The 11600-nt window shown below is 49.5% G+C and overlaps 1 pseudogene; it reads right to left on the reverse strand.

Moving 5' to 3' along the window:
- Positions 1–2545: 2545 nt before the first annotated feature.
- Positions 2546–3544, reverse strand: LOC147963667 (uncharacterized; annotated as a pseudogene).
- Between the last annotated feature and the right edge of the window lie 8056 nt (positions 3545–11600).

Below are 11600 nucleotides of genomic sequence, written 5' to 3' on the forward strand. Positions count from 1 at the left end.
ATTAGGAGCTTAGCCCAATTACTTTATTAGGAGAATTATATAAACTAGTGTAAGGACCTGTTTTGGGATTAAGCAAGAAGTAATCATATTTGCTCGGCTTCCTTAGGGAGCCGGGAGACCTAACCCTAGCCGCCGCCCCTGTGCCCTTTCTCTCTCTCGCACGCAACAACGGCGCCCCAGCCCCAGCGCTAGCGATCACGCCTTCCTCCACGCCATCCCTCCTTCCACCCCTACAATCTAAGACCACGCCCTGGTAGGGATCTGGTTCCTACCAATTTGGTATCAGATAACTTCGGTGCGATCATGTCCTCACCGCCGACCACCCCGACCCTCCCACTACCGACCGCGACGACCGCCCCGATGGCCTAAAGGAAATATGCCCTAGAGGCAATAACAAAGTTGTTATTATATTTCCTTATATCATGATAAATGTTTATTATTCATGCTAGAATTATACTAACCGGAAACTTAGTACATGTGTGAATACATAGACAAACAAAGTGTCCCTACTATGCTTCTACTTGACTAGCTCGTTAATCAAAGATGGTTATGTTTCCTGACCATAGACATGTGTTGTCATTTGATGAACGGGGTCACATCATTAGAGAATGATGTGATGGACAAGACCCATCCGTTAGCTTAGCACTATGATCGTTTAGTTTGTTGCTATTGCTTTCTTCATAACTTATACATGTTCTTATGACTATGAGATTATGCAACTCCCGAATACCGGAGGAACACTTAGTGTGCTATCAAACGTCACAACGTAACTGGGTGATTATAAAGATGTTCTACAGGTGTCTCCGATGGTGTTTGTTGAGTTGGCATAGATCGAGATTAGGATTTGTCACTCCGATTGTCGGAGAGGTATCTCTGGGCCCTCTCGGTAATGCACATCACTATAAGCCTTGCAAACAATGTGACTAATGAGTTAGTTACGGGATGATGCATTATGTAACGAGTAAAGAGACTTGCTGGTAACGAGATTGAACTAGGTATTGAGATACCGACGATCGAATCTCGGGCAAGTAACATACTGATGACAAAGGGAACAACGTATGTTGTTATGCGGTTTGACCATAAAGATCTTTGTAGAATATGTAGGAACCAATATGAGCATCTAGATTACGCTATTGGTTATTGACCGGAGATGAGTCTCGGTCATGTCTACATAGTTCTCGAACCCGTAGGGTCCGCACGCTTAACGTTCGGTGATGGTTGATATTATGAGTTTATGTGTTTTGATGTACCGAAGGTAGTTCGGAGTCCCGGATGTGATCACGGACATGACGAGGAGTCTTTAAATGGTCGAGGCATAAAGATTGATATATTGGAAGGTTATATCCGGACACCGGAAGGGTTCCGAAGTGTATCGGGTATTTTTCGGAGTATCGGAGGTTACCGGACCCCCCCCCCCCCAGGAGTCTATGGGCCTTATTGGGCCCTAGTGGAGAAAGAGGGCAACAAGCAAGGTGTGGGGCACGTCCCCCATAGGCCCAAACCGAATTGGTTTAGGGTTGGGGGGGGGCCCTCTTTCCTTCTCCCCTCCTCCTCTTTCCTCCTTCTCCTAGTAGGAATAGGAAAGGGGGGGGGGCAAACCTACTTGGAGTAGGATTGCCCCCCCCCTTGGCGCGCGCCTCCTCCTAGGCCGGCCTCTTCCTCCCTCCCTCCTTTATATACGTGGGGAGGGGGCACCCCATAGACACACAAGTTGATCTCTTAGCCGTGTGCGGTGCCCCCCTCCACAGACTTCCACCTCGGTCATATCGTTGTAGTGCTTAGGCGAAGCCCTGCATTGGTAACTTCATCATCACCGTCATCACGCCGTCGTGCTGACGAAGCTCTCCCCCGACACTCAGCTGGATCTAGAGTTCGTGGGACGTCACCGAGCTGAACGTGTGCAGATCACGGAGGTGCCGTACCTTCGGTGCTAGGATCGGTTGGATCGTGAAGACGTATGACTACATCAACCGCGTTGCCATAACGCTTCCGCTTACGGTCTACAAGGGTACGTAGACAACACTCTCCCCTCTCGTTGCTATGCATCTCCTAGATGGATCTTGCGTGTGCGTAGGATTTTTTTTTGAAATTACCGCGTTCCCCAACATGGCCACCATGGCCATCGCCCCGCTCTTGCTGGTGCCGGTCACCTCCGCCACGCCTGTCCCCGTCATCTTCACCCCGGAGGAGATGACAGTTGCCATCCAGGATCTCACCCAGGCGGTCACGGACATCTACACATTCCTCGCGAGATCCTATGGGCCACAGCCGCCTGTGCCCTACGCCACCGCCCCACCGCCGCAGCAGCCGCCATCCTCGGCGACCCCCGTTGCCGCCGCCATGGCAGTCGCCACCAACGACGAACCCCGGCGCCTCCACCATGTAGCAGGGGCAAGAGCTGCAGCCGCCGCCACCGGCGACCGCAGCCCTGGGCATCCTGACGACAGGACCGGGGGTGCCCATCGACCAGGTCCGGTTTCCCCCGTCGTCGTTTCCGTTACCGGCCTAGCTCGCTGGGTCCCTTGAGCTGGTCTACACGACAGCCTCAGTCGGGCCGCACGTGCTGCCCCCATCGGCGACGCACCCGGCCATGCAGTTTGGCGGGTCCTCGGGCTCCGCCGAGACTTTCGCCAGCGTCGACGGGCCCCTGTTCCAGGGCGGCACCCTGATGCCAGCCTACTCGGCCCTGTCGTCCTCGCTGCTCCAGGCTGATGAGGCGCACCCGCCCGTCGTCCATGTCCAGACGCCGCCGAGATTCTTCAAGCTGGAGTTCATGACCTACGATGGCACCGTCGACCCCCTGAATTGGCTCAACCAATGCGACCAATTTTTCAGGGGACAGCGCACGCTCGCGTCCGACCGCACCTGGATCGCCTCGTATCATCTTTGAGGAGCCGCACAGACGTGGTACTACGCCCTCGAACAGGACGAGGGCAGAATGCCACCATGGGAGCGCTTCCACGAATTGTGCCTCTTGCACTTCGGTCCGCTTATACGCGGGAGCCGTCTGGCGGAGCTTAGGCATCTTCCGTTCCTCACCTCGATGCAAGACTTCACCGACCGCTTCCAGGCGTGCCACGCCCCCAATGTTTTGGCTCGTTAGCGGGTTGAGCTCTTTGTTGGCGGCCTACTGAACCACATCCGCGTGGACGTGGAGATGCACGAGCCACAGGACCTCGAAACGGCCATGTACTACGCCCGTGCGTTCGAGCGTCGCACGGTGGGCATCCAGCAGGCGCCACCGCCCCGGGCCGCTGGGCTACCACCCTGGCCGGAAGTTCCCACGCAGGGTCAGCCTGTCCAGGCTTCCGCGGTGCCCCTCGCCGCGGCTGCGGCACGCCCGTTCCGCCGGCTCACCCCGTCCGAGCAACTCGAGCGTCGCTGCCAAGGGTTGTGCTTCAACTGCAACGAGCCCTATGTACTGGGCCACGTCTGCCCACGACTCTTCTACCTGGAGGCTGCAGACTACATTGAGGAGGACCTCGCCATCGGCGGGCTCGGCGACCAGCTCGCTCCAGTTAACGTGGAGGTGTTTGGCGACCATTGATCTTCCCCGCCTTCCAGCTCGAGGACGGGCTGTTTGTGCAGGCGGGGAGAGATGTTATGACTGACATATTGAAGGAAATATGCCCTAGAGGCAATAATAAAGTTATTATTTATTTCCTTATATCATGATAAATGTTTATTATTCATGCTAGAATTGTATTAACCGGAAACATGATACATGTGTGAATACATAGACAAACAGAGTGTCACTAGTATGCCTCTACTTGACTAGCTCGTTGATCAAAGATGGTTATGTTTCGTAGCCATAGACATGAGTTGTCATTTGATTAATGGGATCACATCATTAGGAGAATGATGTGATTGACTTGACCCATTCCGTTAGCTTAGCACTTGATCGTTTAGTATATTTGCTATTGCTTTCTTCATGACTTATACATGTTCCTATGACTATGAGATTATGCAACCCCCGTTTACCGGAGGAACACTTTGTGTGCTACCAAACATCACAACGTAACTGGATGATTATAAAGGTGCTCTACAGGTGTCTTCGAAGGTACTTGGTGAGTGGGCGTATTTCGAGATTAGGATTTGTCACTCCGATTGTCAGAGAGGTATCTCTGGGCCCACTCGGTAATGCACATCACTATAAGCCTTGCAAGCATTGTAACTAATGAGTTAGTTGCGGGATGATGTATTACGGAACGAGTAAAGAAACTTTCCAGTAACGAGATTGAACTAGGTATTGAGATACCGACGATCGAATCTCGGGCAAGTAACATACCGATGACAAAGGGAACAACGTATGTTGTTATGCGTTTTGACCGATAAAGATCTTCGTAGAATATGTGGGAGCCAATATGAGCATCCAGGTTCCGCTATTGGTTATTGATTGGAGACGTGTCTCAGTCATGTCTACATAGTTCTCGAACCCGTAGGGTCCGCACGCTTAAAGTTCGGTGACGATCGGTATTATGAGTTTTTGTGTTTTGATATACCGAAGGTAGTTCGGAGTCCCGTATATGATCACGGACATGACGAGGAGTCTCGAAATGGTCGAGACGTAAATATCAATATATTGGACGACTATGTTCGGACACCGGAAAGGTTCCGGAAGGTTTCAGACATATACCGGAGTACCGGGGGGTTACCGGAACCCCCCGGGGGGCTTAATGGGCCTTAGTGGAAATAGAGGGCAGCAACGGGAGTGTGGGGCACGCCCCCAAGGCCCAAACCGAATTGGTTTAGGGCACAGGGGGCCAGCCCCCTCTTTCCTTCTCCTCCTCTCCCTGTCCTTCCCCCTCTCCTACTCCTACTAGGAAAAGGAGTAGTCCTACTCCTAGTGAGAGTAGGACTCCATGTCTTGGCGTGCCTCTCCCTGGCCGCCTCCTCCCCCTTGCTCCTTTATATACAGGGGTAGGGGGCACCCCATAGACACAACAATTGATCATTGATCTCTTAGCCGTGTGTGGTGCCCCCTCCACCATAATCCACCTCGATCATATCGTAGCGGTGCTTAGGCGAAGCCCTGCGTCGGTAGCATCATCATCACCGTCACCATGTCGTCGTGCTGACGAAACTCTCCTATGAAGCTTTGCTGCATCGGAGCTCGCGGGACGTCATCGAGTTGAACGTGTGCAGAACTCGGACATGCCGTGCGTTCAGTACTTGGATCGGTCTGATCGTGATGACATACGACTACATCAACCGCGTTGTGCTAACGCTTCCGCATTCGGTCTACGAGGGTACATGGACACACTCTCCCCTCTTGTTGCTATGCATCACCATGATCCTATGCATAAGAAAATTTTGAAATTACTACGTTCCCCAACACATATTAGGGGCTTAGCCCAGTTAGTTGTGGCCCAGTTTATCTTATCGTTATTAGGGGCTTAGCCCAATTATCTTATTAGGAGGATTATATAAGCTCGTGTAAGGACCTGTTTTGGGATTAAGAAAGAAGCAATCATATTTGCTCGGCTTCCTTAGGGAGCTGGGAGACCTAACCCTAGCCGCCACCCCTGCGCCCTATCTCTCTCGCACGCACGCAACGACGGCGCCCCAGCGCCGGCGACCACGCCATCCCTCCTTTCACCCCTACAACCTGAGACCACGCCCTGGTAGGGATCCGGTTCCTACCAGAAAGGTACATACTAATTACTTGTAGCAAGCCTGTTATGTATTCATGCCAGTTGGTCAATTGACTACAGAAAGTAGATAACAAGCCAGGTTGATCAAAATAAGCGATTAATTCCTATAAGCCCACTTCAGGTTTGACTAGTGGATCCTACATAGAGGGTGGATTTTCCTCGCAGGTCGCAACAAGCCCCTTCTGCATCTCAGCCACCAGATTGTAACTCTAGATACCTGCAGGGCAATCACAGCATCAGTCAAACCAAATGTGTGCCATTCATTCATGAAAACGCCACTAAAGTTTTATCAGATGATTTTGTATGACTCAAATTGTCGTGGAGTTGACACGGCAGATGTCCTAGAGCAAGGACTTAGTCGTAGGGCAATCGCACTAGGAAGCTTGAAGGGGTTGATCGGGACAAAGGACACATGAGAGAGTTTTTATACTAGTTCGGCCCCTTACGATGAAGGTAAAAGCCTACGTCTAGTTGAGATTGGTATTGCTGAGGTTTCGATCTCCAAGAGGCTCAACTCGCTGGCTTGGCTATCGACTTGGGTGTTTCTTACCCTAAACCGCCATCGGGTCGTCCCCTTATATACGCGGGTTGATGCCTGATGGCCTACAGAGTCCCGGCCGGCTCATAATCGTGTTCGGCTCGGTGACTTCCTTTACATGCCTTTCTTTACAAGTCTTTCCTTACATACGGCGGTTTACAATATCGGGCCTTACGCCGGCCCCAGGCCTTTGGCCCTTCTATATGTTTCATAAACTATCATCTTGAATGTATATTGGGCTTCTTATGTAACCCGCCATTAGGGCTAACCCGGCCCCTCCTGGGCGGGTCATACTGGTAGTAATATCCCCAACATTAGGCCCCAGGTTGACTTTGAACTTTGTTCTCTGTCAATCTTCAATACTTAGGTGGAATCCATCCTCTGTCTGAAAACTTCTGTAACCCGCCGTGACGTCATCTTTTGAAAACACAAAAAACCTTCATGATGTCATCTTTCAACGGATCTTTCATTTTTAATGCCTTCCGAGAATCTAGGCGTCCGTTTATTTTGGATAATCATTATTCGGGTCTCCTTGATTTTCGCGCCCGCCTGTTCGCTTACTCCCTTATAAATAGGTACCACTTAGGTCTTTTTCATTCTCCTCCTTCGGTCGTCTTACCAAGTCACCCAAAGGACTGGAATCAAACTTGGTTTTATTGTCAGGATATTTCTCCAGCAAACGAGAAGCCTCTGCCGGGTTACCGCCCCAGTCATCTTGACTCCAAGTTCACCCTTCCGGATAAACTCACCGTTGCTGAACGCAAGAGGCTACTTCCCTCCATCAGAAGAATCAACGCTTTGTTGGGCAATGGTTTAACCGGAGTAGATTTGACCCGCTGCTGGATATTATGGCGGGTTATTCCATTAGGCCATCGATCCAAACTGATGTATGAATATGACGGAAGCCCGGACAACTCTCTTCGTCACAGCCCAGTTGAACTCACCGAAGAAGACATTGTTTCAATGTCAACCCTTTTGGTAAATGGGAAATATGAAGATTGCAGTATTGTTGGGTTAAATCCCTTCTGCAAGCTTAACCCGGTGCCAGAAGTAAGTACATTCTGATCTCTTTTCCTTTGTATTTTGCCTAGCTACACTATTTTAACACTGATCTTTCTTCTTGTCTTTGCAGGCCAATTCTGACTTTTGGAAGGTGAAATATGACCACGAAGCTGCCAAGAAAGAGAAAGCCGCCGCCATGAACACCAAGAAGACGACCCGGAAATCGAAGAAGAAGAAGAAAAGCACTGTTGAAGATTTAATGAAACTTGATGACACATCTGACTCAGAGGTAGCCCTTGATTCCCTTGGCCAATTTTTTAACAATCTTATTGACACTGATCCTTACCAGGATGACACTGGGGCCAGTCAGGCCGGGGAAGCAGAGGTAACTATCATTTCCTCCGACTCAGAGCCCTTACCAAGACACAAAGTTCGACGAGTGATCCGTAAAGTAAGGTTTTCTAACCCTTATCTCACTTGGATCCCAACTTTCATTTGAAAAAGTAGCAACATGAAAGCCGCCGTGAAGCTGAGATTGAAGATTAACCGGCTGTCGACCTTCAACAGACCCCTCGGAAACACCCGAACGAGGTTTACTTTTACTGTCCTTAACTTGTTTTAATGAATCCTGCTCATTGTATTCCTTTTAACTCCTTTCTTTTACCTTTTCAGGAGGTGTCTCGTTCTTCAGGCGAATCATCACAAACACAATTTCCGGCTTTCAAGACTGCTCCTGGGTAATTAGAAATCCTTGTTTTCTTCCGGGTTGATCAATTGTATCTTGATGCTGACTGTCCTGTAATATATATTTTTTCTTTAGCGGCCAGGCTAAATCCAAGAAGGCGAAGGTAACAAAACCGGCGGAAGACCCGCCAGTACTAGCATCTAAGCCAGCTAGGCCGGCTTCTCCATTAACTGCTGCCCCAGAAGACCCGCCTATTATCAATGAAGCAAATCCTTCGGAGCCGTCCCTTGACAAAGCCACTATGAATCCTTCCACAGTTGGACCGTCAAGCTCAACTGACCCACCGTCTCCACGTGTTCAAGATGTTCAAATTACTAGGAGCCGCTTTGTTGAGCCAGGGAACCCAACGGTGTTGGATCGGTGCACAGCTAAGCAAGAAGCATTGGAGAGGCAGAAGGTTCGCTTTGATGTTGCCAACTACGACCGTCTTAATGCCAGTGATATCTTATCCGGCTATCTCAGTAATGTACACTCCAGTCGTGAGTCTGAGATCGAGATGGTCAAGCAGCTTCAGTTGAAATATGAGGTACGTTGTTTCCGGTTTACCAATATTCCTTCAGCCCCCAAGTCTGTAGATTATGAGAGAAACGGAATAACCCGTAGACTTAAAATATAGGCCAAGACCTTTACCTTTGAATCGTTGCCTGATATTGATAGAACAATACTTCACCCATAGTCCCCAAGGACCGGATTATTTTGATCATTAATGAATCGGTACTTTAGAATTTAAAACCATCTGTAAAGTACTTAACATCCCGGTTTATCCTTGATAAACTTGCTGAACTGCATACATTAGCCCCCAAGTGCCAAGTGTTGTTAATTTGTAAAGGACTTGGGACTTCAAAATGTTGGTAGAGTCGTAAAAATTTGATTTGGCATACATTAGCCCCCAAGTGCCAAGTGGTTTATTCGTAAAGTACTTGGGACTTGAATCTTGAATTTGATACTGAAATTTAAAACCAAGTCTTGACTTATCTGAATGTTTCACAGAATGCATTGTCTGAACTAAACTCTCAACTGACTGATGCAAAGACCCGGCTAGCGAGTCAGGAGTCAGAAATCAAGTCTTCCACCTCCAAACTGCAAATAAGCCTTTCTAAAACGGAGAATTTGAAGACTAGCTTTGCTGCCAAAGAGAAAACTTGGGATGATGAGAAAATACTTCTAACCCGGCGAGCTGAGACAACCGAAATAGCTCTGAAAGAAATATCAACCGAGCTGAACAGTTTAAAGGGCCGGGTGACTCAGATGGTCGCTGCTATCTTTGGTAAGCTGCCTTGTTTTGACCTTTCGTGTATTTTATGCCAAACCGGAGTATAATCCGCCAACTGACTCTGTTAAAAATATATGCAGGCCCACAAAGTAAGAATCTAAGCCAAGATCCGTTGATTAAACTGAAAGCAGTATACACTCTGGTTGAACAATTATATATCGGCGCACAACGGGCTCTGGCTGCCATATCTCCTGCTAATCAAGGACCCAACCGGCTCAGCGATGTCCTGAAGAAGCTGTCCATCCTTCCTGCCCGATTCCAAGAAGTAAAACGCTCCTGTGCGCAAGCCGGAGCTTTGACTGCTCTAAGCCGCTCCAAGGCTTGGGTGCCAGACCTAGACCCAGCGGACATAGCAAGGGGCTATCCTACCGTGAAGGAGGACGGGTCTCCTTTTAGTCAGGATGATTTCATAGCCTGTGTCCGCGAAGTCCGGCCCCAGGCGACTAGTCTTGGAGATGACACCAATGTTGACAAGTACCAGCCGGGTTTTGATAGTGAAAATAAGAAGATGGCCACTCCTTCATACAAAGTAGCAGATCTGATCCCACCTGTGAGAGAAGATACCTTTGCCCCGGAAATTGACCCGGTCGGCCTGATTGATGACGAACCCGAATTTGTCGCCATGAACGGCTTTGATTGGTCAAAATCCAACTTCCAGCAAACAGAAGGTGGTGAACCGGTGAGAGAGGGACGATGATCATCTTCCTAGGCTTATAAAGCCTTGTAATAACTTTAGTTAAAACACTGCATGTTTGCTTATGCCGTTGTGCATAAAATACTTCTTATGTGAATCTGTGTTTCAGATGTCAATGCATGCATTATTTAATGTTTGTCTCTGCAATGGTTGAACTCCGTTCCTGTGAATACAAGGAAAAGACTGGCAAGGCGGTTTAGAACCAACTAGGCTTAAACACCTAATGTACAACCCATAAATTTACCTCAATAAGAAAAACAGAGACAAATGTAAATAAAGGATAAGGTTTAATACTAACTCCTGAGTTAAAGCAGCAGGTAAGCGCGTATAAGTAAAAACCATACCTTATCCTTGTTGATCCTTAGATCGCCGGTTTAAATAACCCGGATGATGAATTGATAATTCAATATGTATGAAAAGTTAATACTCCTTGAATACTCAATGATCATCATATCTTAGTAGCTCATACCTTTGGATCCTTGCACCACCGGCTTGAATAACCTGGGCGGCTGTGTTGTCCAATAATTGAGCCGGCGAAGAAAACCAGGCTATCTTATTTGTAATATTGAAAACAACAAAAACTCAAAGGCAAGCAATAGATAATAAACATAATTTTAACTCTGTATTCAAAAGGTTGGGGGTTCCTGATTCGAATACGATCAGTAAACCGGACCAAAGGGGTTAAGCTAAGGTTCGAATACGACCATATAGCCCCCAGTGGCTTTGGCGTTGCACCGATCAAGAGGGTACCGATAGCTATGTTCTCTTTGGTTCGAATACGACCTATGTTTGAATAGGAAGCCGCTAAATGACCTTGATAGGTTTTTAACGACCCTGATTCGAATATGATCCAAGTCGGACTCAAAAGGGGTTAAGCTATGATTCGGATACGATCAAGGAGCCCCCAAGTGAGTTTGGCCTTGAGCCGACCAAGAGGGTTACGACAGCTATGTTCTCTTTGGTTCGAATACGACCTATGTTTGAACAGGAAGCCCCCCCGACACTCAGCTGGATCTAGAGTTCGTGGGACGTCACCGAGCTGAACGTGTGCAGATCACGGAGGTGCCGTACCTTCGGTGCTAGGATCGGTTGGATCGTGAAGACGTACGACTACATCAACCGCGTTGCCATAACGCTTCCGCTTACGGTCTACAAGGGTACGTAGACAACACTCTCCCCTCTCGTTGCTATGCATCTCCTAGATGGATCTTGCGTGTGCGTAGGATTTTTTTTTGAAATTACCGCGTTCCCCAACATGGCCACCATGGCCATCGCCCCGCTCTTGCTGGTGCCGGTCACCTCCGCCACGCCTGTCCCCGTCATCTTCACCCCGGAGGAGATGACAGTTGCCATCCAGGATCTCACCCAGGCGGTCACGGACATCTACACATTCCTCGCGAGATCCTATGGGCCACAGCCGCCTGTGCCCTACGCCACCGCCCCACCGCCGCAGCAGCCGCCATCCTCGGCGACCCCCGTTGCCGCCGCCATGGCAGTCGCCACCAACGACGAACCCCGGCGCCTCCACCATGTAGCAGGGGCAAGAGCTGCAGCCGCCGCCACCGGCGACCGCAGCCCTGGGCATCCTGACGACAGGACCGGGGGTGCCCATCGACCAGGTCCGGTTTCCCCCGTCGTCGTTTCCGTTACCGGCCTAGCTCGCTGGGTCCCTTGAGCTGGTCTACACGACAGCC

Source organism: Triticum urartu, chromosome 6A (genome assembly GCF_056163025.1).
Source record: "Triticum urartu cultivar PI428250 chromosome 6A, HENAU_Tu73, whole genome shotgun sequence".
In the NCBI taxonomy this organism is placed as follows: domain Eukaryota; kingdom Viridiplantae; phylum Streptophyta; class Magnoliopsida; order Poales; family Poaceae; genus Triticum; species Triticum urartu.